The sequence below is a fragment of the Euleptes europaea genome, chromosome 2 (genome assembly GCF_029931775.1).
Source record: "Euleptes europaea isolate rEulEur1 chromosome 2, rEulEur1.hap1, whole genome shotgun sequence".
NCBI classification, from domain to species: Eukaryota; Metazoa; Chordata; class Lepidosauria; order Squamata; family Sphaerodactylidae; genus Euleptes; species Euleptes europaea.
In genome coordinates this window covers 111259821-111265820 of record NC_079313.1, presented here as the reverse complement: position 1 = coordinate 111265820, position 6000 = coordinate 111259821, and positions in this window count along the sequence as shown.

Below are 6000 nucleotides of genomic sequence, written 5' to 3'. Positions count from 1 at the left end.
GGATGGTCCCAGACCATTAAGGGCTTTATAGGTCAAGACCAGCCCTTTGAATTTGTACCAGAAGCTGACTGGAAGCCAATGTTGGTGCAGACCAGAGGGACATCTGGACTGAACCTCAGTGTGATCACCAGAAGCTCAGACCACCGAACTCAGATCAAGCCCTGCACAAAAGATCAAATTCAGCATGTAGTAATTAGAGAGTTGGGCTAGGGTGTGGGATGCCTGTGTTCAATTCCCCACTCATCTCCCTTAGGCCAGTGGCTGTTGCTCAGTTTAACCTACCTTGCAGGGCTGTGGTGAGGACAGAGTGGGGCAGGAGATCTATGCACACGACCCTGAGCTTGGAGGAAGAAGAGGATAAAAATGGATAGATTGAGGTGACAGAAGGGAAGAGTTGGTTTTTATATGCTGACTTTCTCTACCACTTAAGGAAGAATCAAACCTGCTTACAATCACCTTCCCTTCCCCTCCCCACAACAGACACCCTGTGAGGTGGGTGGGGCTGAGAGAGAGCTGTGACTAGCCCAAAGTCACTCAGCTGGCTTCATGTGGAGGAGTGGAGAAACAAATCCAGTTCACCAGATTAGCATCCGTTGCTCATGTGGAGGAGTGGGGTATCAAACTTGGTTCTCCATGTCAGAGTCCACTGCTCCAAACCACTGCTCTTAACCACTACACCACGCTGGTTCAGGCCGCAGGTGGTGGATTCCAGCCTTGAATGTTCTTTCCTGCAGAAGGAATTTTTGTGTAGATGGATGACTGGCGCAGCAGAGCTCGCTGTGCTGATTTTTGTACTTGTAGGGAGTTTTTGACATTGGGGGACATATCCCCACAACATGTGGCCCTCTCCCCCTGCAGTTTGAGGTGGTGCTGTCTATTCTGCCCCCTCAGATCTCTGCTACGTCAGTGCTGTCTCCTGCATGTGTGAACCAGGCCTTCATTCCAGGCCGCTTGGGTCCCCCACTTAATGGTGAAGGCTGGTGTGCGAGCATACATGGGGCTGGAGTGCAAACGCTAGCAAACCCACATGGTTTCTTGCCTCCCCCACGGCTGGCTCGCTGCTGTTCTCTGCACTCCCTGTTCTGTGGGCATCTCCGACATGGTGCAACTTGTTTGCTTCGGTTCCCGGCTTGTGGATTACCGATTAACATGCATAATGACTTCTTACCAAGGCTCGTGGGGGAAGGAGAGCGCACAATGGTGTATAACATCATTTCCTAGGTTAGCGGTGGTCTCAGCGCGTGGGTGGCCATTCCTCAAGTAGGTTGTGTAGTGGGAATTGGTGGTGTGCTCGGATAGGAATTGGTTTGGCCTGAACTTTCTCCTCTTCCCTCAGGCAGCAGGGTAAAGAGAAAACCAGATGAAGGCTTCACTGAAGGAGAGGCTGCTCATCCTCATGTTTTGAACTTTATTTGTGCAACACCATTTAAGGGGGGCGGGTTGCTGTCCTCAACACGTGTGTCAGGCACATCTGTCCCTGCTGTATCATACCGTGACAATCAGCAGCTTCTGTTTCTGCTACCTTTCAGTCAAGTGGGTTTGATAGCCTGCCTCATACAACTGTTATTTTTGTTTTTATTTCCTTCCCCGCTGCCTTGTTTCAAGCCTGATTTCCATAACCTGGTATTTTCTGTCCATTGTTTATTAAATGCTATCGTATCTTTAAACCAATAAGCTCAGGGCTGCACACAGGGTTCCTTCCTCTTCCATCTTATCCTCTTAACAACCCTAAGACTGCATTTTAGGTTGAGAGGCAGAGTACAGGTAAAGGTAGTTTCCCTGTGCAAGCACCAGATCATTACTGATCCATGGGGTGACGTCACATCACAGTGTTGACTGGGCAGAACTTGTTTACGGAGTGGTTTGCCATTGCCTTCCCCAGTCCTCTACACTTTACCCCCAGCAAGTCATTTTAACAACCTCGGAAGGATGGAAGAGTGAGTCAACCTTGAGCTGGCTATCTGAAACTGACTTCCGTCGGGATTGAACTCAGGTCGTGAGCAGAGCTTTGACTGCAGTAGAAGAAGAGTTGGTTTTTATAGGACGACTTTCTCTACCACTTAAGAAAGAATCAAACCGGTTTACAATCACCTTCTCTTCCCCTCTCCACAACAGACACCTTGTGAGGCAGGTGGGGCTGAGAGAGCTCTAAGAGAACTGTGAGTAGCCCAAGGTCACCCAGATGGCTTCAAGGGGAGGAGTGGGGAAACCAACCTGGTTCAACAGATCAGAATCCGTGGCTCATATGGAGGAGTGGATAATCAAACCCGGTTCTCCAGATTAGAGTCCACCGCTCTTAAAAAACATAAGAACATAAGAAAGGCCTTGCTGGATCAGACCAATGTCCATCAAGTCCAGCAGTCTGTTCCCACAGTGGCCAACCAGGTGCCTCTAGGAAGCCCCCAAACCAGACAACCGCAGCAGCAGCATCCAGCTCTTAACCATTACCGTATGCTGGATTTCAGTACTGCAGCTTACCTCTCTGTGCCACGGGGCTCTTCGAGAGACACAGTAACTGGCATGAAATTGTGGAATTCACTGTCAGTGGAAGTATTGATGGCCACAGGCATAGATGGCTTTAAAAGGCGACAAGACGCAGATTCAGGGACGAGAGGTAAACCTCTGAACTCCCGCTCCAGGAGGCTGCGTTGGGGGTAGACTTACAGGGCATTCCTAAGGAGAGTTACTCCAGTCTAAGCTCATTGAAATGAATGAGCCTAGTCTGGAGTAACTCTCTTTAGGAATGCACCGTTAATCTCTGTGCTCTCCAGGTTGGCTACTCTGTGCGACAGGATGTGCAACAAGATGAACCGGTGGTCTGATCAAGCGGGGTACCTCCTAGGGCCAAACTTGAAAATAGCGTGAGGGGAGGGAAACAGGAGCCCCTCATCCTCCTGCACACAGTCCCCAGCAGGTTGGGCCCACAGCGTTTTGAAAAGTTAAAAAACAAGCTCTACAATGGTGCTGCATCTCTGGGACACAATCCTGCCTAGTTTGGCCCTTAGGTTCTAACTGGCCCAAATCACCTAATGAACCTCAAGGCTAAATGTGGATTTGGACCCCAGTCTCCCCAATCCTGCTTTAATCATCACACCATACTGGATGTCAGAAATTAAATCATGCAGGGCAATACAGGAGCACTTCCCACCCCCCTCCTCAGGTCAGCAGTATTAATACACCGTTGGATAACCATTGGGGCATTCTAGATTTTATCAAATTTTCAGCTGTGGCTTAAGGTAGCCAACCCCCTATGCGCGCAGCTTTGTGGAAACTGTGAACCTTCTCCCCTTCTCAGAGTTGGGAACGTGATCTGGATAAGTAATGTAAATGCTTTGCCACCTAGTTGTGAAAGCGCGCTCGCTGAGTAATAAACACGTTACTTTGCAGCTTAAGTATTTCCACCCTTCTTTCACAGGGTGTGTCATGTGGGCCCCTGGAACTAACTCACGCCTTGGCTTTCTCACAGCTCTTAACAAGCAGCCTTGCGAATAATAATGCACAAGAAGTTATCCGGATTTCTTCCCATCCTCCCCTCCACCCCACCCCAGCCTCTGGTCCTCAACGTTACGGCAGTTGCCAATGACTCATTACTGCTCTGCTATCCCGGGAACTGGTCCTCTGTTCAGAGTCAGGATGGGTAACATGAATCGCATCCCTCCACCCCAAGGCACAGTTTTGAATAGTGTTTGTTAGCCACAGCTCTCCTGTCTTCCTTTTGCCTTAAAAGGCTAACAGTACTTCAGGGCAAAGAGAATGAGGCGTGCGCGCACCACATTCCTTGGCAATGCACAAAGATTTGAAACTGCACTCCCATGTTATATTGGCAGGTATAAACACAGTGCTGCGATTTGATTGCTTGGGCTACTTCCAATATTAGTCACGAGTTGCTAGCAACGATCGGAAGCGTCTTTTCTGGCTCCTCTGCAAATTGAAGTAGTTGTTCTTTCATCTGTGGCAAACTACAGAGTCCTTGGGGGTGGGGAGAGATTTTGCAAAGTGGAGGGAATGCGCACAAAAAGCAGTTGTGGTCGGCATATGTGGAACCCAGTGGAATTGAGGACTTTTCCATATTCCTCAAATTGGACAGAGGGCCTAAATTCTAGGGGGGGAAGCAGACCCCACTGAACATGAAGACTTGCTTCTAAATTAACGTAAGAGCAGCCCTGCTAGATCATAGCAGCAGTCCAGGTAGCGCAACATCCTGTTTCTCATAGGTGCTCTGACAGGGTTGCAAACCACAGAGCCCAAACCCTCCCTCTGCTGTTGCCTCTGAAGAACTGGTATTCAGAGGTATACCACCTCCAAACATGGAGGTACCTTAGCCATTTTGGGTAATAGTTGCTGATTTTGTCTAAACCCCTTTTCAAAACTCTCTAAGCTAGCAGTCATCGTCGTTTCATGTGTGAGTTTCCCAAGTTTCACTGTGTGAATAATCTACTTGCGTTTGCTGTCCTGATGAGCTGCATCAGGCACATTTGAGTTCTAGTATTTTGAGGGAGAAGAAAGTGGTATTCACTTTCCCTAGGCATAGTTTAATAAACCTGTATTGAGTCCCTTCTATAATTGTCTTTTTTTCAAAACTGGAAAGTTGCAAACTCATTAGCTTTTCTTCATAGGGAAGAAAGGCTATTTTGATTGGAAAAGACCTGTATTTATACACATGCAACAATTGGGCCAACAATTTTGTCTCTCTCTCTCCCCCTCCCCCTCCCCCAAACTACCGATCCCTGAGTTGGGTTAACAGGCTGCTGTTCAAGATTTTCAAAGCTTCTGGAACTGCTCGTGAGGCAGAATGCGTTCCAGTTCAAAGGGATCGTTTCTGACACATGCACCGCACACAGAATTCCCCATGTGGCTTGCTGAATCCATGAACACATGAAACTGCCTTATACCGAATCACGCCAATCAGTAGCAAAGACCATGTTGTCTACTCAGACAGGCAGCAGCTCTCCAGGACTTCAGGTCCTTCACATTACCTACCACTTGACCCTTTTGGTTGGAGATGCCAGGGATTGAACCTGGGACCTTCTGCATGCCAAGCAGATGCCCTACCGCTGAGCCACAGCCCCTCCACACCTTGATCTTTATATCAGAAGGCATTGGGTGCTAAAAGGAAGGTGACTGTACACAATGCAAGGAGTCTATCCTATCTGCAAATGTGCAGATCCTTACATTCTTTTTAACCATGAAGACTAAGCATCCAAGTACCACCTTGTTAATAAAAGAAATTTAATAGTTTAAATTAAAAATTGTTACACTGAAGCCAGAAACTAATACTGTCACACACATACTCTTTTGGCATCAGACCCTCAGACAGTTTAATATATTGTTTCTTTCTCATACATATATTATAGCAATATGAAGTCAATTCCATAAAATATCAAATAATCCTTCTTTCAAAAGTTTAATATATTAGATTCTGTGTGCCAAAAATGACATTTTTATACACAGCGCTGCTAATGTAATATACAGGTATGTAGTTGTTTTTTTGTAAAATACATAATTTTTAATATATATGTATCATCTCTAGAGATCCATGGAGTCAAGTTATTGCAAAGGGCTGACCAGATTATCTGCCTATGCAGTAGGTTAACTGTACATTTTATAGATCTTGTTGTGGTCAGTACATTTCCTCTTTTCAAGGCAAGGCAAAGGCGAGGGGGAGTAAAATGCTGTGATATTGCCTTCATTCAAAGGCCATATCTACATTACTGTCTTGAAGAGTTGCAATCATTCAATGGAGACATTTTGTGTATTGCCTTTGAGTACAAGTGAAGGCCTGTTACATCCCCAGTGCCAAAAAGAACGGGCAGAGTTGCAGTCCTATTTATACCAGAACAGTTGCATTCAAATTAATTGGATTGCTCTTGTGAAAAGAATGTCATGGTTGTGACTTACTATGGAAATAAAGCAGGGGGAATTAAAAGACATATTGTTGCTACAACGAGATCAATCTAAAGTTGTTTTTAGGCAAACCTTTTTCAGGAAAGCCATCCTGAA